This window comes from Felis catus, chromosome A1 (assembly GCF_018350175.1).
Source record: "Felis catus isolate Fca126 chromosome A1, F.catus_Fca126_mat1.0, whole genome shotgun sequence".
Taxonomy (NCBI): domain Eukaryota; kingdom Metazoa; phylum Chordata; class Mammalia; order Carnivora; family Felidae; genus Felis; species Felis catus.
In genome coordinates this window covers 82,490,772-82,512,167 of record NC_058368.1, presented here as the reverse complement: position 1 = coordinate 82,512,167, position 21,396 = coordinate 82,490,772, and the positions used below count along the sequence as shown (strand labels likewise).

Genomic DNA, 21,396 nt, shown 5'->3' with positions numbered 1-21,396 from the left:
GGAATGCACACATGAACGTGACAGAAAACCACCAGAAATCCCCCTCTGGGATCGGGATCTCCATTTGGCTGGATGTTTCACCACGTACCTCCATTTTGCTGATGCTGCCCCCAGCCTGGCTCTGGGTGGTCCCTCTGGGAGAAGGAACCTTGGCTCCCCTTTGGAGGGACACAAGCCAGATCCGTGAGGGGAAGACACACAGCTGTCAGCAGCGCCTGTCCTCCTACAGCACATGTGCCCTCCCAGGCTACAGTGCAACTTGATGGAGCCTGCCGATTCTGGCTAGTGTGTCCGGGGCTTAGCTTCCTCTGACCTTGGCCTAGGTACGGCCCTGGACTTCTCCCTAACCAAATGCTGGCTTTCTCTTTGGCATCCGGCCATTTCCTGTCTTGGACAGAGCAGCGGGGCATGGTGACCCAGGGAACGTGGCACTCAGTGTCAGCATCAGAGGCCACTCTGGCTCTCGCGGGGCGCCGTCCCATCTCGGGAAGGCGAGCTCACTCATGCTTTCTGTTGCAAGGATGCACTAACACACTGACCACGCCCTGGGGCAGCTGGGCGCCCCGTCCCCTCCACCAAAGAGGAACAGGGGCTGAGAGGCATCCCGGGGCCTGCGTGGTCTCAGTGCAGCTGCGGAGAGCTGGGCCCCCTGAGGCTGGTTTCATTCTTCTGTTTCTGCTTCCTTCTTTGTCTCCGGGACTCACAGAATCCGCTCCCAGGCCGCTGTCCGTGAGGAGGGGAATCAGAGCCTCTCTGCCGCCTCCCCCCCCCCCCCGCCCCGGCACATGCATGTCCTCTCTGGTCACTCCACCCCCACAAACTTTCTTCCCTGGCTCAGCCCCCTCCACGAGCCATAAAGACAAAAACCCTAGCCTCACAGGTCAGGAATGTGACCACCTTCTCCAAGGGCAAATTCTCCATGTCCGCTGTGCGGAGGCCGGGGAACAGCACTGGGTGCACTCCTGGCTGCAAAGATGTGACAAGTTGTTACCACTGAAGAGTAAACAAAAGTTCCGCCTTAACTGCTCTGGGCCACGATGAGAGCTAATGTTTCAAAAATCTGGAGGAACATGGACGTTTTTCTTCCAAGAGCCTCGCTGTTTTTGTGGGTCACTGCACAGTGTCAGGGAACGGGCCTCAGGTGAACGTGGCTGTGCCAGGCCACCATCTCATGGGCCATGTGCACATACTTCCCAGAGACTCACAGAGGACTGTCCGGGGATGTGGGATGTGGGAGGACGGGCCAGGGACGTGGGAGGACTGGCTGGGGACATGGGAGGTGGGAGGACTGTCTGGGGATGGGGGATATGGGAGGAGTGTCTGGGGATGTGGGAGGACTGTCCGGGGACGTGGGATGTGGGAGGACTGACCAGGGACAGGCGATGTGGGAGGACTGGACGGGGACGTGGGAGGACTGGCCAGGGATGGGAGATGTGGTAGGACTGGCCAGGGACAGGGGACGTGGGAGGACTGGCCGGGGACATGAGAGGACTGTCTGGGGATGTGGGAGGACTGGCCAGGGATGTGGGAGGACTGATCGGGGACGTGGCACGTGGGAAGACTGTCCGGGGATGTGGGAGGACTGGCAGGAACGGTGGCGGAGCGGCAGCTGGCCCTCACACAATGGCCCACTCAGCATTGCCTGTGTGTGTGACGCTGCTCTCGGCTTCGGGAACTGTCAGCCTCCGCAGCCCCAGGCCCAGATATGCCAACTGAGTCATCACTGCCCATTACTTTGGTCCCACTGGCCTGCAGTGGGGTGGGGGCCCATCCCGCCACAGAAGGTGGCCTGAGGCCTTGCACAAACAAGCATCCTGAGGCCTTGCACGCGCAGACGGCGGAGGAGAGGGAAAACAGAGAGACGGCCCAGGACTCATCGGTCGGGGTCTGAGAGCCAGCCAGAGCAGGGTGGGGTGGGCTGGGGCCCGCGGTGCGCCATAGCCTGCGCTGGAGCACCGTCCCCTCGAGGACCCGGCCATTCTGCCACGCCAGGCAGCCAGCAGCCGACCCCAATGTAGCAGTGCCCACCCTGTCAGCCCTTGCAGGACTTTCACTGGCCAGAACCCTCCAAGCCTCCAGCCTCGCCAGCAGGCAACCCGAAGCTGCATCCTGGGCTCTGGTCAGGGACGTGATGTCCTCCTTGGAAAATAAGGCCCACGGGCGTGATGTTCTCCTCCACAGGTAATGGGTGGTGTTTTGTCAGACAGGACTCTGCAAACCTCTCGTGGCCCTAACCTTGGCCCCAAGGTTGCAGATGCAGAGAAGGCACAGGTACAGGTGGCCAGGCGCTGCTCAGGGTTCCTGTGACCAATTCAGAAGGAGGGAGTCTTCAACAAACCTCAGCCTCTAGGGCCAACCAGGTCCCCAGAGGCCCTGACACGAAAGCAGGGCAAGAACAGGAACCCTCGTGGGGAAACGGCTGCAAGCAGTTTGCTTTGGAAGCCGAAACGGTCTCAGGAACTTACTGTTGCAAGCGTAAAGACAGGTTCACTCATAAATATAACTCTTTCCAGTTTACATATGTATATATTTTTAATGTTCATTTATTTTTGAAAGAGAGCGAGTGGGGAGGGGCAGAGAGAGAGGAAGACAGAGGATCTGAAGCGGGCTCTGTGCTGACAGCACAGAGCCAAAGTGAGGCTCGAACCCACAAACCATGACACATGCATGACCTGAGCTGAAGTCTGACGCCTAACTGACTGAGCCACCCAGGCACCCCCTTCTGTATATTTTATTGATGTACAATTCACATAACAGCTATGTGAAGTGCACAACTCAGTGGCATTGATGCATTCACTGTCTCGTGCAAGCATCCATTGTCTCTAGGTGTAAAACGTTTTCAAAACACTTACCCCAGAAAAACACCTTGTAACCATGAAGTAATCACTCCTCATTCTCCCGTCCCCCCCACCCAGTCCCTGGCAAGCCACCAATCTGCATTCTGTCTTTGTGGATTTACTGCTTCTGGATATTTCATATAAAAGGAAGCATATAATATGCAAACTTATGTCTGGCTTCCCTCACTGAATGTAATGTTTTCAAGGTTCACCCCAGTTGTATCAGGGGGAAGTGCTTCATTCCTTCTTATAGATGAATAATATTTTATTGGTTGAACCAACAGGTTATGCACTTGTTGATGGACATTCAAGTTTCCACCTTTTGGCTACTATGAGTAGTCCTTCTGTGAACATCCGTGTACAAGTTTCTATGTGGATGTTATGTGGATATTTTGTTTCTCTTGGATAGATACGTAGGAGCTGACTTACTAGGTCATATGATAATTCTATCACTTATTTGAGGAGCCACCAGACTTTTCCACAGCAGTGGCTCTATTTTGCATTCCGACGAGGAGCGTCTGAGGGCTCTGGTTTCTGCTCACATCTACTTTCTCCACCAAAAACAATTATAGCCACCCTCAGGGGCGTGATGTAGCTCAGCTGTGGTTTTGACTTGTATCCTTAATGACTAATGATGTTCTATTTCTTTTTATGTGCTTGTTTCCATGTATATATCTTCTTTGGGGAAACGTCTAGCCAAGTCCTAGGCCCATTTTAGGAACTGAATTGTTTGTCTTCATGCTTGTGGGTTATCAGAGCTCTTTATACACACGTTGTCTATTGTCTCCTCTGTTGCCCATGCTTTGGTGTCAAGCCTAAGAATCCACTGACAAATTTGAGGTTGTGAACATTTACTTCTGCTTCTTTCTAAAACTTTTGTAAGTTCTGGTTCTTATTTAAGTCATTGATCCATTTTGAGTTAATTTTTTAATATAGAGTGAGCTGGGGATCCAAATTCACTCTTTCATCTGTGATTACCCAGCTGTCCCAGCACCATTGGTTGAAGACAATATTTACCCCATTTGAATGGTCTTGGCACCCTCATTGTAAATAGGCTGGTTCTAGGTGTTTGGGATTATTTCTGGGCTATCAGTTTCATTCCATTGGTCTGTAGGTCTAGTACCACACTGCACTGTTTGTTTTTTTTTTTCAACGTTTATTTATTTTGGGGACAGAGAGAGACAGAGCATGAACGGGCGAGGGGCAGAGAGAGAGGGAGACACAGAATTGGAAACAGGCTCCAGGCTCTGAGCCATCAGCCCAGAGCCCGACGCGGGGCTCGAACTCACGGACCGCGAGATCGTGACCTGGCTGAAGTCGGACGCTTAACCGACTGTGCCACCCAGGCGCCCCAACACACTGCACTGTTTTAATTACTATAGCTTTGTAATCAGTTTTGATCCTGGAAAGTGTGAATTCTCTAACTGTGTTCTTTTTCACTACTGTTTTGGGTATTCGAGGTCCCTTACTATTCCATATGAATTTGAACATTGGCTTTTCCATTTCCACCAAAATGGGCATTGAAATTTTCGTAATGTGTGTGTGTGTGTGTGTGTGTGTGTGAGAGAGAGAGAGAGAGAGAGAGAGAGAGAGGTTGTATTGAGTCTGTAAATCACTTTGGGAAGTATTCCATCTTTACAATATTTTCTTCCAATTCATTAACATGGATATCTTGTTTCATTCGTTCAGCAGTGTATTATAGCTTTCAGCATACATATCTCTTGACTCCTTGGTTAAATTTATTCCTTGGTATTTTATTCTTTTGGGTGCTACTACAAGTGGTATTGTTTTCTTAATTTTCATTTTGGGTTATTCATTTATGGTATATAGAAACACAAGTCATTTTTTTTCAGTTGACCCTAAAATTGTGCTGAATCTGTTTATTAGCTCTAGTAGCTTTTTGTGGATTATTTGGGGCTTTCTATATATGGAATAATGTCATCTGAAAATTGCTTTTTCCTTTCCAATTTTGATATGCTTATTTCTTTTTCTTGCTTAATTGTCATGGCTAGCACTTCCAGTACAGTGTTGAATAGCAGTGGTGGGAGTAGGTATCCTTGCCTTGTTCCTGATCTTTGGGGAAAAGCTTCCAGTGTTTCACCATGAGTATGTTAGCGGTGGGTTTTTTGGAGAATACCCTTTATCATGCCTTCCATTTTTAACCTGAGTATTGCTTTTTTTTTCTTTAAATCATGAAAGAGTGTTGCATTTTGTCAAATGCCTTTTCTGTGTGGAGATGACTATGGGTTTTTTTCCTTATTCTACTAATATGGTGTATTACATTGATTGGTTTCCATATGTTGAACCAACCTTATGTTCCTGATAAATTCCACTTGGTGATGGAGTTTAATCCTTTTTATGTATGGTTGCATTTGGTTTGCCAGTATTTTGTTGAGGATTTTTACCTCTATACTCATAAGGAATATTGGACTATAGTTTTTTTGTGGTATCCTTGTCTGGCCTTGTTTTCAGAGTGCTGGTGGCCTCATGAAATGTGTTAAGAAGTGTCCCCTCTTCCAGTTTTTGGAAGAGTTTGAGAAGCATGGTGTTAAGTCCTCTTTGATGGGTAGATACAGCATGAAGATGTCTTCTGGAAAGAATATCTGTCTATATGAAATCACTCGATAAAGCCTGGAGATGTGAGATCCGTCAATTGAGAAGCAGGTGAACTTGTCAAGTAAACAGGATTGCCATGGAAGGGTGCTGGAGAAGAGAGCAGAACCAGGGGCAGAGCCTAAGCGTATCCCAGCCAGGGTGTCGGGAGGAGGAGACTTCAGGGAGATAAGAGAAGGCTAAGCACAGTGGGGCTACCCATGAACCAGGGGATGAAACATTTCAGACTGGACAAGGAGACCACTGATCCAGTAGGGAACAGCATCAGGCTGAGAAAAGCCCCCAGGTTGAGGATGACAGGTCCATGCTAACGTCTGAGGACAGTGTCAGTGCTGGTGCTGAGGAGGCCTGCATGTGAGATGTGACTGGGGGCCTCCCTGCTAGCTACAAAGGGAGAGGAAAGCAGGTGGAGGACAGAAGCTTCGCTAAGGCCCTCTACTGTCCCCGTTTGCCCTGTGATTAGTCAAGGGGCAGTGCACTCGATCTCTCTGGGGGCAAATGGAAAAGAAAACCCTAGAAGCATTTTCCAATGACCGCAGGCTGCCCAGTGACAGCAGCTCAGCCTGCAGCGTGGCTGTATGCCATGGACTCTGGGCATCTGAGGTGCACTGATGGGAGGAGAGGGGGGTGGTCAGACAGCGAGTGGCCTCTGTCTACAGAAGTGCACCTGGCACGGGACGGGTGTAGGCTGGTAGGTTCCCCACTGGCCTCAGGCCCTTCCCACCATCCCCTAGCTCCCCAGCTCTCCCTGCGTCAGAGTGGGGTTGATGGGCAGCACCAGTGCCGTTGGTGAGTTCTTTAGTGACCCCCACCACCACAGGCGGGGGGGGGGGCAGGCAGGCAGCCACACATCTCTGAGTCCTGGCCCCAATATCTACCCAGTATGAATGGCAATGCGCTCTCGGGTCTACTTAGAGTCAGTGGGTTTATAACAACGATAACAATGCAGGACGGAACCGTGTTAACAAAGGACCCAGTGTCCACAGGAATCAGGTGAGTTAATCTGCCAGGAGATTAGTCCTTTCTTGACAGGAAGGAGTGGATGCAGTGTGGCCAGGAGAGAGTGCATCTGATAACTTTATCCTGGAGAACTTGGCCCCTGATCTTGAGAGTATGTTCTGAACGTGACTGGAGAACGTAGGCTGAAGTTACATACTCACGTTGTGAAGAGCCCATTTGAAGACTTCTGCCGTCAGATTTGCTGGACCGCCTGTCTGAACAGGAAGGCCAGGTGGTGACACATGGCCTACCAGCCAGTGTGGCCACATCTGCACAGAGCCTGGGGTACAGGGCTCAGAGCGAGCCCTGCAAGTGCAGGGTCCATGTCCATTCTTGTCACTGTCTGTCCCTGGCCGGGAGCTGTGCTGGCTCACAGCAGGCTCAGACCTTCATTAGGAGTCAACAAGAGAAACACAAGCCCCGCTGTTGAGAGCTTGGTGCTGGGGACTGAGCTGTGTTCCCCGAGTCCACATGCTGGAGCCCTTGCCCACAGTGTGATGCTGCTGGGTGTGGGGCCTTTGTGACAGCATTAGATGAGGCCATGGGCATAGGGCATCCAGTGCCACCAGTGTCCTTACAGGAAGGGCAGAGACTGGAGCTCACTCTCCCGTGAGGACACACTCTTCCCCTGGGGGAATAAATCTGCTAGCGCCTTTGGTGTGAAATGTTGGGATCTTGGAGCAGTCAAGAAAGAATTCTTGAGACGTCTTTGGTGCCAAAAATGTGGTTTTATTAGAACACAAGGACAGGATCCGTGGGCAGGAAGAGCTGCACTGGGGCTGTAAGGAGTGACTGATTATATACTTTTAAGTTGGGATTGGTTAGGGATAGAGTAAGTCTCTACGGAATTTGGAAGCAAATTCCAAATTCCAAATTCCGGGACCTTGAAGAGCCAGCTGCCGTGAGGGCAGATCTGCAGGGACGCCTGGGTGACTCAGCCGGTTAAGCGTCCAACTCCTGATTTTGGCTCGGGTCATGATCCCAGGGTGGTGGGATCAAGTCCTGAGTCAGGCTCCGTGTAGAAGTCTCTACGGAATTTGGAAGCAAGGTTTCCGGGACCTTGAGGAGCCAGCTGCCGTGAGGAGAAGGTCATTTACTGCCGTCTAGTAAAACCTCAGTCATGAGACCCTGCAGGTGCGTAGCAGGGGCCACATGCTTGGAGGATGATTGCCGACATATATTTGGGGGTAGAGATCAAGGAGGTCTCCAAAGGGATTTTTAGATGTTAGAGAAGATTCACGGGATCCTGGGGGGTTGGGACAATGTCAAGCTAAGGTTGCCTTTAACCCTCAGCAAAGTGTCATCATCGAGGCAGCTGAGCTCCCGAGGGAATGTCACTGTCCGTCCCAAAGACTTGTCAATGGGCTGTAAGTTATAAGGAGCTTTAATTTTTTCCTGTATTTCTTTTGCCTTTGTCCCCCACATGACCTTGATTTCAGACTTCCAGTTTCTAGGACGCTGAAAATAAACCCCTGCTGTTTAAGGCCCAGAGTGTGATGTTTTGTTACTGGAGCTGAGTCAGTACTTGTGGGGTCATTCGTCCTTGCTCTCAGAGAATGGTGGCCATTCCTGGCCAGAGGCCCTGGGGCACAGCCACCTGTCACACATGTCCCACAGGCTCTCAGCCACACTGCACATGCAGCTGTCCACAATGTCCACAGGGAAGAGAAAAGAAACAGTTGGAAAATGGTTCCATTCCACAAAAGGTAGATTTGGGTCATCGTAAGAGGAAGCCATTTGTTAAAAAAAAAAAAAAGGGAAAAAAGAAAAACGAAAAAAAACACTATTTTGACTGTGAATCAAAGACTACATTTCAAAGAATTTCTTTCAAGTCACTTGCTGGTGATAGTAATGACCTTGGGCTTGCTTTCTCAGCCAGAGAGTGTATAGATCAAAAAAGAACCCTGCTTTTCCATCAGGCAGACTGGGTTCAATTCCTAGCTCTTGAAGGATTGCTTTCAACTTTGAAATTGATTCCAAAAAAATTATGGGTCAAATGTGAAGATAGAAAAAAGGTGTTTTTTTTGACACGCACACACACACTTGTTAAAGAAAATTACTGGAGGATGTGTTCCAGAAAAAATGAAGAAGTAAATAAAGAAAGAGGAATATTGGGATATGAAAATAGTGGATCCAGCTCAGGAGAACCGTGGAGGGAAGTGCAAAGCTGAGAGCTGAGCCCTGGGTCTGTCCAGGAGCCCATGAGCAAACCGCCGTGTGAGGGTTTGGAGCAAAGATTCCCTCGCCCAAATGGGGGCTAAGCGAGAAGCACAGGTGCCCCAAACACCCCAGCCAAAGGAGATCATCACTAATAACCAAGGAAATGCAGGAGTGCCTCCCTTTTCTCTCCACGTGTACATGTGGGCTCAGGCCCACGAGGCCACAGCGAAGGTTGACTCAGATGATGGCAGAAAGCGAAACCCGGGAATGCAGTTTGACAAAATGTACAGAGGTTGCAAAATAGAAAACAATTCAAAATATTCAGCAATGAGGCAACTCAGTAAATCAAGGCATACCTATTTAATGGTTTATTGTCATTGGTAAGTGGTAATATATAAATTTGTAAAGATACAAATAAACATTTCTTACCTGAAAAAAAAAAACAGAACACTAAGCAGTGTATGAACAATATTGAAAGTGTGTAACTGTGTGTATACATACGGTTAAATGCATACATAAGGCTGGTACAGGAGATGGACACGGAGGAGGGCACTTGTTGGGATGGGCACTGGGTGTTGCGTGTTAGCGATGAACCACAAGAATCTTCCCCCAAAACCAAGAGCACACTGTGCATACTCTATGTTAGGCAATTTGACAATAAATCATATTTTTTAAAAAAGTTAGTGCCTTTTGTGTCTCTAATATTTTCCCAGTAAAATGAAATTGTCCTGTTCACTGAGCTGTAAATGTTAAAGCTGGCCTATCAAGGAGTCAGTAACTCCATTCTTTACAAGAGGAAATGTGACCGCAGTGAATTAGCGGGAGTAAAAATTCAAAGTTGTAATTCAACTCCTGCCCAACTCACCAAGCACAGAAAATTACAACCATCTCCAGATGCCCTGTTTTTTATTCAGTTTAAGCAGAAACACTTCAGCCACTTCTCCCACCCCGACACCAGCCTCTGGCAACCCCAGCCTGTTGTCTGTGTCTATGAGCTTGGGTTTTACATATAGATGTGTTTACATTCTACACACATTGCACGTGAGAGAGGTCACGCAGTGTCTGTCTGTCTGTCTGTCTGACTGACTTCACTGAGGATAATGCCTTGACGTCCATCTGTCCATCTGCATTGTCACAAACGGCAAGATGTCATTCTTTCCAAAGACTAGGTCTCAGCCTCTCGAGTTTTATGCCTCCATTCACCCGACTGTCACCTCCCTCAGCAAAGACTGCTTTTGGCTAAGCCAGCCTCTGGGGAGGGAGTGGGCAAGAATGAGAGGGGCAGCAGTGAGGCAGGGCCCTGCTTGTCCCGTGTGTGGGGGCTCTAGCCACTGGTGTCCCTTCTCCTGCCCATCCTATGTGGTGGGGTCACAAGGGATGGGCAGGGAGGGACGACGGTGGACAGTTAGGTGAATTGGGGCAAACAGGGGGGTGCTGTGCCTTCCTCGGTCTCCCTGGAGCCCTGTGCCTACATGTCCCCGCATCTCCCTTGTAGCAGGGATAGCCCTACACCTTCCTGTGGTCTAGTAGCCAGGTAGTAAATAACTAAGTTAAATCCGACATCCGCCCAAGTGGATTTTCTGCTTTAAGCCCGTCCTCTCTTGCTGGGCTCTACCTGGAGGCTAGCTGGTGGCTGGGCCTTGAACGGTGGCAGGCACATAAATGTGGCCACACAGGGACCTTAACACTGCTGGCCTTGGCAGGCTGTCCAAGCAGGGCTGCAGAGGAAGGGTTGGTGGGCTTCCCAGAGGAGGTGAGGGAAAGGGGCACACATTGCATTTAGGAAATGATGCGCGTTTTTACCAAGCAGTAAAAACTAAAAATGAAACCTCTCACGGCTGCATTTTATTTATTTTTGAGTTTATTTATTCATTTTGAGAGAGACAGAGCATGAGCAGGGGAGGGGCAGAGAGAGAGAGAGAGAGAGAATCCCAGGCAGGCTCCATACTCAGACTCACCAACTGTGAGATCATGACCTGAGCTGAGATCAAGAGTCGGACGCTTAACTGGCTGAGCCGCCCAGAAGCCCCTCACGCCTGCATTTTAAAGTTTAATTGGATGTAGCCTTTTCCTAAGCCGCCTCGCTAGGCAGCTTTCTCTTCTCCAGCTTGGGGTGAGGCAGCGATGCAGGGCAGGCTCTGGAGAATTGAGGGTTTCGATGAGGAAGGAACACAGGGCCTGGGGCTCTGCTAGGAGAGTTTCACAATGAACGAAAACAGCCCTCCATCCGAGCATATGACTATTTACTTGGAGCTGGGGGGGAGGGCGGCGGGCAGTAGAAAGAATTGAGGCATATTGCAACACACTGTATTTAAAATGGATTTTCCTGGCAGGAGAACAGTCATGCCTGCTTTTTGGCACCGGGATCGCCTTAATCCCGAGTCTTGGATGTCCGCGTTCACTGGGTCTGCGGCTTCTGTCTGGGCACCCACCCGCCTCTCTGGGCTGCTGGTCCCAGGGACACGAGGCTGTAGGGCTCCAGCGGGGCCCCAGGAACCAATTAAAGATCCCAAAACCCCCGCCTAAGGCCTCACTGTGTCCCGCAGGAGAGCCCTCAGTGGGCCAGCTCCCCGGCCGGAGTGTAAAACGTAGGCGAGGGTGTGATTCGCTGGAGATGCCCTAAGATAGCACATGTTTTTAAATGCTCAGCCTCAACAGCGACAGAAAGATTTGGGTTGATCTTTGGAATTTATCGAGCATTTGCCAGGTGCCAGGAACTAAATAAGCACTTTCCACAGGTTCTCTCTGTTAGGCCCGTCCACAACCCTGCTGAGCTGTCACTGCAAGGACCAGGAAGTTGTCCCACCCTCCAGCCCACCGAGATGCTGTTAATTAGAGATAAGGGCCCGAGAGCCTCTCACTGGGACCCACCTCTTAAAGCCCTGCCCAGCCGCTTTGGGGTGGGGCTGGAGGAGGAATCAGGTGTGGGCAACCCCAGGCCGGGATGCGGGGAGCAGTGTGCACGCTGACCAAGGTGGTATCTGGGGCCGTGACTCTTGGGCTCTTAGGTGACCCCCAGGAGAGGCCAGGGGATCAGCCTGGGCACAGGCACGGACGTGAGGACACTCGGATGCTGGCTCCTTGACACAGCACACTGCCAGACCAGCGACCACCGGCAGGAGCCTTCGGGTACCCAGGGGCCTGTCCACACTGCATGGCTGCACTCCTCTCCAGGACGACCCCCACAGCATTTCCACAAGGCAGGACTGCCCCCGTGGGCTCCTTCTCCCCTTGGCGCTCCCCGCTGCCCGGCCCTCTGCCCTTCCACCTGAGCAAGGCAGTCATGGTGTCGGAGAGGGGTAGGGTTCGAGGTGGGCCTCCCCGGGGCAGCCCTGGACTGAGTGAGGCCAGAGCGAGAGGTCAGTGTCCCGACACACAGCTTCCTTGGGTCAGAGGCCTGTGGCCACACTTCCTCCCACACGTTGTGAGGCCTTGGACAGGGCTCCGGAGACCGTGCGGTGGCCTTGGAGCCTGGCGGCCTGAGCTGGGTTGTGCTCCGTAACCAACAAAGCCCTGGGGTCAACTGGGGCTCTGTCCCCACCGGCTCTATTCTGAGCATCAGACTGAAGGGGCCTGCAACTACAGGAAACGGGGACCCTGGGCGGAGAGGAAGGGCATGGGAGGGGGACACGGCGTCCACAACTCATGCAACCAAACCAACCTTGAGTGCCGCGGCATGGTGAGGCAGTGAGCCCTTTGAAGGACAGACCAGCCAGCCTCCTGGGTGTGCAGCCCTGTGGGTAACTGTCCCGGGACGGTGGGGCTGAGCTCACCTCTCAGAGTCGGAGGTTGTTGGGGACCCTGAGGCCACGTTTACTGGAGAGCCACCTGGATGCTGGCCCAGTGTCTCCTCTCCCACAGCGTCACTGTCACCGCAGACTCCGGGCCTCCTGAGCCTATGGCTGGACCCCAGACGTGTTATCACTGTGGCTTCGGACCCTCTGCCTCCACAGAGCCTGCTGTCTGCTCAGATTTCTGCAAAGAGCCCTCACCTAGCCCTGTCCAGGCCTCAGGTCAGTGCAGGTCATTAAATTCGGGAGTGACTTCCAAGGTGGGTTCTGCTGAGAAGGTTGGTGGCAGCAGCAGTAGGTGCAGGCACGTCCTCCTTGGGAATGTTCTCCTCCCTGGCAGGTGTGACCCCCACCCAGCGGTAGAGTTGGCTCTCCTCCAGGTGACAGGACACAGCCCAGCCACATGGCAGCCCTGGACGAGGGGACAGTGTCCCTCCTGCCTCTAGGCTCCATGGTGCCTCCTTTTCTTCCCTTTTTCTTCCCCACTTCCCCAAATCTTTGATGTGCCAAGAGTCCTTCACTTACAGTGTGAGATTTGTTTTTCTCGTGGGGAGGAGAGACATTCTACCAACCCCAAGATCCATGGTATGTCTGGAAACAGCAAAATTCAGTTTTCTCTCTTTTCGTCAAGTGGAGGACAGTAGCCATTTTTATAACCCCTCTCAGAAATGACAGGTTCCTCAGGCCATTGTGTAAACATTAAGTGCTAGTTGAAACAGTTTTCAACTACTGGATCCAGAAGGAAGAGAAAAGCAGAGACAGGATGTAATTCACCAGCTCAGTTGTCCCTCTGCTGGAACTGTCCTCAAATCCTCCACTGGGTAATTGAATCCTGCTGTAAGTCTAGGCTTCGCTTACCAGAGACTTCTGAGTATTACCCAAACTTTTGTAAGCTCTACTGTGAAGTTTCCAGATTTTACAAGCACTTTCTCCGTACGGTAAATAAGATGTTGAAAGAGTTGGCATTCTCCGAAGGCCTGTTGTTTTTGTAGCCTCTCCAGCAACTTCACACCCGTGAGGACGGCTTCACGTCAGTGTGCACAACAAAATGTATTGTGAACCCCCCAGTGGTGGCTGCCCACCCCATAGCAACCTGCTCATGGGCTCCTATGTTCTTTCTCCTCCTTGCTGTTTGTTTCCTAGGAAACTTCTCTACAGTTTGGAACCTCAGCTGCAAAGAAGAAAGTCACAGAAACACGGCAGGATTATCTAACTTGTTTGTCAAGGACATGTTGGTCTTGGGAAAGATAAAGTCAGCAAGGGACTTCAAGAGTTGTTACTCTGAGCCAGCAGCCCTGGCTGCTCTGATGCCAGGAAAGAGCTTCTTGATTCAAAGTGTGATTAGGGGCATGCTTGATGCCTTTCAAGCTAGAAATGTTCTGAATTGTGCTCTCAAGGCAGCAGAGACCGTGAGCAAGGAGGAAAACAGGCAGCTCTTTAAATGCAAACATAGTAAGTAACTGGTACGACCAGCCAGGAAGTAAATGCCCTGAACGGTGTGTCTGGATAAGACGCAGCAGGTCGTGCCAGGGCTGTGGGGCACCAGAACAGCAAGCCCGTGCTGGTCGACCCTGGTGGTACGCCAACCTGCTCACCCTCCCGCCCGGGCCGCCCGACTCCCTCAGCACTCACTCTGTGTTCTTATCCACCACAGGAAAGAACATTCTTTCCATCTTAAGGATTTGTTTGAACCAAGCATGGGTTCTCCTTCCATTAAACACAATTAGCACATAAATGCCGTGTACAGACATGGTGAAAGGGATTAAGAAAATATGCTATATTTACTGTGTGGATCCAAGAGCAGACACCTTTAACCCTTTGATATGCCAAGAGTCCAAATGCTTGGCAGGAAAAGAAGGATAAATCATGTTGCTCACAAGCTAGCGGGTAAACAACCAGAAGGCCTTTCTCCTGGCACGGCGTAGCCGTCCTGCCGAGGCAGGTGCCGTGTGCGGGTCCCGCACCTGAGGGTCTTCAGGGTGTTCAACTGGTCAGTGCTGAGCACAGAGGCTGCAAGTCTGGTCCCGGAGTTAGACTGGCTCATACTAAGACGTCACCTGCAGTGAGGCACCCGACATCACCATGCCTACGGATGGATTTCCTTATCCACAGAGAAGGAAAGAACTTCCCAGGGCACTTGAGCACAGTAATGGGGACTGTGTCAACCGCACACAAAGTTGTAACCAGTGCTGCTGCGTGTGTTATGACCATTACACGAAGATCCATAAACTGGTCCTGTGAGATATTTAAAAGCAGACAGAGGGACACCTGGGTGGCTCATTTGGTTGAGCCTCCAACTTCGGCTCAGGTCAGGATCTCATGTTCATGGGTTTGAGCCCCACATCGGGCTCTGTGCTGACAGCTCAGAGCCTGGAGCCTGCTTCAGATTCTCTATCTCCCTCTCTCTCTCTGCCCCTCCCCTACTCATGCTCTGTCTCTCAAAAAATGAAATAAAACTTAAAAAAAAAATTTTTTAAAGAACAATTAGCCTAACAACAACCTGTAATGCTGGCCCAGGTGGCTTGTCTACATTTTGGGAAGTGGCCCAATGGGAAGCAGGTGGGGCAGCTGGATGGGCTCCTTAGGGCAGCACAATATGCTTGAGGTCCGTGTGGGAAGCTGCAGCCACTAATGGTAACCAAAGACCAGAAAAGAGAAGAGGCCTTCTGAGCATTCTTCAGGTTTGCATTTCTTCAGTTCTGTCTGAACACCCACTTGATTCTAGAGCTGAAGGTGGCCTGCCCAGACTCCATCCTGCCTGACTCAGCCAGACTCTAGTCCTGTCCTTCAGGCATCTAACAACACAACCCCAGTTCCTGTGACCTGTTCCAGCTACACAAGCTGAGCTCCAGGCTGTGCCCAGACAGGTGACACTCAGCAGGCCATGTGGCCAGCCAGGCAGGTGGCCCTCCTGACAAGAGGAACTGAAACAAAAACCTTAATGGATTGGCTCAACAGAAAAAAGGAGGGGACAGAGGAAAGAATCAGTGAACTAAAAGATAAAACAATAAAAACTAATCTGAGCAACAGAGAGACAACAATCTTAAAAAAAAAAAATTGGAGACCTGTGGGACTCTCACAAAAGATCTAACATTCACAACATCAGAGTCCTGGAAGAAGAGGAGAAGACAGATAGGATGGGGCTGAAAAAAATTACAAGTAAATAAAAATGTAATGGATTAAAACTCCGCAAATTTGCAAAAACGTAAACCTACAAAATTAAGAAGCTGAAAAAAATCCCCAAACAGAACAAACCCTAAGAAATCCACACAAAAAACCTAGCATTTTTCAAACTTCTGAAAACTGGAGACAAAATGAAACAATGTTTTACCCAAAGGGGAAAAACAGTTTGAATTACAGCAGATCTCTCATCAGAAAGCATAGAGGACAGAAGAAAGTCCTCTTTTTTTTAAGCACTGAAAGAACTGTCAACCTAGAGTCCTGTATCCAGCAAAAATAACCTTCAGGATTGAAGGGAAAAAATCAAGCCGTTTTCATCTGAAGGAAAACCAAGAAAATTTGTCACCAGCATGCTTACCCTAAAAGGATGTTTAATTTCCCTAGACCAAAAGGAAATGATCAAAGGAGGAACCTTGAACGTCAAGGAGAAAGAAAGAACATGACAAGCAAAAATATGTGTAAATACAATAAGCCTTCTCCTCTTGTGTTTTCCAAATTGTGTTTGACAAGTGAAGCAAAATTATACCACTGTCTGATGCAGAGGAAATAATACAATTACATCGTAGACAGAAGAGGGTAAAAAGACAAGATGGAGGTAAGGTTTCTAGACTTCACCTGAACTGGTAAAATGGTAATATTAATAGACTGTGAGTTAATTATGTATAAAGTAATGGTAATATTAATGGTAATGGTAATGGTAATATTAATAGACGGTAAGTTAATTATGTATAAAGTAGTGTCTGGAGGAACTACTGAAAAAGCCATACCAAGAAATATGCTCAAAAACATTACAGATGAATCAAAGTATTCTAAAAATTGTTCAAGTAATCCACAGGCAGGAAAAAGAAAGCAGAAGCAAAAAGCAAACAGAAAACAAACAAACATATCAGATGAGTCCTAACATATCACTAATTACAGTAAACGTAAATGGCCTAAGGCATGGAATACACTGGAAGATTGGCAGAATGGATTAAGAACCATGACCTAACCATGTGCCATCCAACAAGAATATCACTTCAAATATAACAATGTTGGCAGGTTGAAAGTTGAAAGTGGAATAAGATGTATCACGCAAACATTATCCAAAGGAAAGAAGTGATTATATTGTATCAGATAAAATATACTTCAAAACAAAGAAAACTGGCAGAGAGAGAGAGAGAGAGAGAGAGAGCAGGACATTATATAATAACAATAAGGTCAATCCACCAAAAAGACATAGGAATCCTAAATGTGTGTGCACCAAACAACAGAACTACAAAATAAGTGAAGCAAAAACTGATGGAACTAAAGGAGAAAAAGGCAAAATCCATAATTCCAGTTGGAGACTTTACATGCCTCTCTCAGCAATTGATGAAACAACTAGACAGAAAATCACAAGGACACCAAACTCAACAATGTCATCAACAAACAGAATCTAATCAACATTTATCAAACATCTGGACAACAACACCAAATACACTTTCTTTCCAAGTGCCCTTGAGACATATATCAAGATAAGCCATATCCAGGGTCATAAAACAAATCCCAACAGGGGCATCTGGGTAGCTCAGTCAGTTAAGCATCTGACTTTTGATTTCAGCTCAGGTCATGATCTCACAGTTTGTAGGATCGAGCCCTGCATCAGACTCTGTGCTGACAGTGCAGAGCCTGCTTGGGATTGTGTCTCTCCCTCTCTCTTCCTTTCACCTGCTCATGCTTGTGATCCCTCTGTCTCTCTCTCAAAAGCAAATAAACTTAAAAGAAACTATATTTCTTTAAAAGAAAATAAATTTTAAAAATCCCAACAAATTTTTAAAAATTGAGATTACACAGATTGTGTTCTCTGACCAAATGGAATCATTAAAGAAATCAATAACAGAAATATAACAGGAAAACCTCCAAACACTTGTAAACTAAACATTGAACTTCTAGATAATCCCTGGGTCACAAAGTCTCAAGAGAAAATTTAAAAATACATCAAATTAAATGAAAATGAAAATACAGCAGGTAAGACATTTTTTTTCATGTTATTTGTCTATTTATTTTTAGAGAGAGGGTGTGTGCATGAGCAGGGGAGGGGCAGAGAGAGTGGGAGAGAGAGAATCCCAAGCAGGCTCTGCACTGTCAGCGCAGAGCCAGATACGGGGTCAATCCCACGAACTGTGAGATCATGACTTAAGCCGAAATCAGGATTCAGACACTTAACTGACTGAGCCACCCAGGCGACCCCCAGCATGTCAAAAATTAAGTAATACAGTTAAAACAGTGTTGAGAGAAAAATTAGTAGTAAATACATACACTAGCAGAGAGGAAGTGTCTCAAATCAATAATCTAAGCTCCTACCACAAGGAATCAGACAGGAAAGAGCAGAATAAACCCAAAACAAGCAGAAGGAAAGAAATGATAAAGGTAAGAACAGAAATTAATGAAATTAAAAATAGAAAAACAAGAGAAAAACAATGAAACAGAGCTAGTTCTTTGAAAGATCAATAAAGTAGACAAATCTCTAGCAAGACAGACAAAGTAAGAAAAGAGAGAAGACGCAAATTAGCAAGATCAAAACTGAACAGGGGCTATCATCAAGGACCCTGCAGACACCAAAAGAATACAAACAATTCTACATAAATATGGCCACTTGGATGGCTTAGACCAATTCATTAAAAACACAAATGACCACAACTCACCCAATACGAAATTAGATAATTTGAATAGTTTTATAACTATTAAGGAAATTGAATTTGTACTTTAAAAACTGCCCCAAAATAAATCTCCAGACTCAGATGGTTTCACTGGAGAATTGTACCAAATGTTTAAAGAATTAATACCAGGTTTGCAGTCTCTTCTGGAAAATAGAAGAGGAGGAAACACTTGCCAGCTCATTTTGTGAAGCTCGTACTCACCCTGTACCAACACCAGGCAAAGACAACACATAAAAAAAACCAAAACACTACAGACCAGTATTTCTCATGAATATAGATGCAAAAATACTTGACAAAACATTACTACATAGAATTCAGCAATATATAAAAATAATTATATGCCATGAACAAATGGGGTTTATTCCAGGGATGGAATACTGGTTCAATATTTGAAAATCAGACCCTTAATCCATCATATTAGTGGACCAAAGAAGGAAAATCACATGGTCATATCGAGTAGATAAAAACATTTGAAATGAACACCTATTGATGCTTGATCAGACAACTGCCAGAGGTAATACATGAATTTGGCAGTGTTACAGGGTTCAAGCATAAAATAAAAAACCAATCGTAGCTTAACTTCTCAGTAGAAACGTACCCACATCTGTATGGTCAGTTCACTTCCGATAAAGGTGCCAAGATAATGAAGAAAGGAATGTCTTTTAAACAAATGGGGCTCAGACAACTAGATATTCATATGGAGGGAAAAAACCAACATTGACCTTCAATTCACACTACACACAAAAATTTACTCAAATGGATTATAGCCCTAAATGTAAAATTAAAAACTATAGGACTTGTAGGAGCAAAATCTTTGCAGCCTTGGAGCAGGCAAATATTTCCTACGACACAAGAGGCATGACGCATAAGAGAAAAATTTAATGAATTACAGTTTATAAGAATTTAAAGCTTTTGTTTTTGGGAAGACGCTGTAAAGGAAACAAAAAAGAAGTAAATCAAAAAAGGAAAATTCTTTGTTTCTCGTTTCACCTATGCTGAAAATGCATTGATATAATTTGGCAAATTTACCTAATAAAAATATTGATAAACAGAAATAGAAGGAAATGTCCTTAACATGTTTTTGCTTTTTTAAGTTGGTGGGAACCTCTCTTGAATATGTTCTACATGCCAGCTTTTATTTTCCTTCCCTGGCTGTACATCTAAAGTCATAAATCCTCCCGATGAAGACAAGCCTGCCTCCACCTGGAAGCTCCCCAGATGTTTTTGCTAAACACATTTCAACATCTCTGAGATAAGCAAGGGGGGGGGGGAGGGGGAGGAGGTAACTCTTACTGTGTTATTTAGACTCTGAGATAAGCAATGGGGAAGGGGGGGCAGGGGGAGGAGGAGGTTAACTCTTACTGCGTTACTGCGCTGACTCTCCAGAGCAGATCCTTCTGCAGGAGGATGGGGAGGGAGGGCGGACATCCTCAGGCAGGGGGCACCATCAGAGAGGCACCTCGCACCAATGGAACCAGACAGGGGTCCTGGATCCTGAGCCCCTCTGATCTGGAGACCACCCTGTACCTCTGCCAAGCAAGATCATTGTAAGGTACTTAAAATTGAACATCTGAACCACGTAACATTGAAAGACTCCTTACCTTTCCCTTAATAGTGTTCCTAGATCGCGCCAGTCATGGAAACAGCTTCCCAGGGGCACCTGGACAGCTCAGTCCGTTAAGCGTCCGACTTTGGCTCAGGTCACGATCCCATGGTTCATGAGTTCGAGCCCCACATCAGGCTCTGTGCTGACAGCGCAAAGTCTGTGTCTCCCTCTCTCTCTGCCCCTCCCCTGCTCACACTCTGTTGCTCCCTCAAAAATAAGTACATTCAAAAAAAGAAAGAAGAAAGAAAGAAAGAAAGAAAGAAAGAAAGAAAGAAAGAAAGAAAGAGCTTCCCCAATCTGGGGGGAGGAGGCAGCCATGAAGAACTCCCGATGAGAACCAGGAAATAGCAGCAGGTACCAGCGACCTTGGTGGTGAAGCTCTGAGCTCTCCCAGCATCATCAGGGCCACGGCAAGAAGGCCCTCCATCTCTCCTGTTACTCAGAGTTCCAGAATGTCTACCCAATGTAGTAATACCAGATGCAGCAGAAATGAGAGATACAACATCCAAAAGCAAAAAGAAAAGAAAGGATCACTGTCTGCACTTGACATGTCTGAAAATGCATATACATGCATATATGATCCATTTGAAACACATTATCTCATTTCACTGTCACACCATTTCAATGAGGTAGGTCTTAACCATGCACATTTTACAGAAACGAAACCTAAGGCCTATAGAAGATAATGTCTGGTGTTGAAAAACTGAATATCATGCAGAAGAACGAACGCGGACCCCTGTCTTATACCACTCACAAAAATTAATCCTAAATGGATTAAAGACTTAAATGTAAAAGTTGAAACTGTAAAATTGCTACAAGAAAACATAGGGAAAAACCCCTTGACATTGGTCTTGGCAATGATCTTTTGGAAATGACACCAAAAGCATAAGCAACAGAAGCAAAAATAAACAAGTGGGACCGTATCAAACTAAAAGGCTTCTGCTCAGCAAAGGAAACCCATCAATAAAATGGAAAGGCAGCCTATGAAATGGGAGAAAATATTTGTCAACCATATATCTGTTAAGGGATTAATATCCAAAATACATAAGGAACTCCTACATCTCAATAGCAAAACAAATAATCTAATTAAAAATGGGCAAGGGACCTAAGTAGACACTTTTCCAGAGAAGACATCCAGATGGCCAACAGGTGCATGAAAAAATACTCAACACCACCACTCACCAGGGAAATGTAAATCAAAACCATAAGGAGATGAGGCGCCTAGTGGCACAGTCAGTTGTGTCCTACTTTTGATCTTGGCTCAGATCCTAATCTCACGGTTCGTGAGTTCGAGCCCCACATCAGGCAGTGCACTGATGGCGTGGATCCTGCTTGAGATTCTGTCTCTCCTTCTCTCTGTCCCTCCCCTGCTTGTGCTCTGTCTCCCTCTCAAAATGGATAAATAAACTTAAAAAATAAAAAAACAAGAAGATATCACCTCACACATGTTAGAATGGTTATTATCAAAAAGACAAGAGATAAATATTCTAGACGATGTGAAGAAAAGGAGGGGTGCCTGGGTGGCCCAATCA

At 47.5% G+C, this 21,396-nt stretch overlaps 1 long non-coding RNA gene across 1 annotated transcript; it reads left to right on the top strand.

Moving 5' to 3' along the window:
- The first annotated feature begins 7,034 nt into the window (after nucleotides 1-7,034).
- On the top strand, nucleotides 7,035-7,938 carry LOC123384068. Its single transcript, XR_006594665.1, has 2 exons — nucleotides 7,035-7,583; nucleotides 7,743-7,938. It is a non-coding gene; the product is annotated as an uncharacterized LOC123384068 (long non-coding RNA).
- The last annotated feature ends 13,458 nt before the right edge of the window (nucleotides 7,939-21,396 follow it).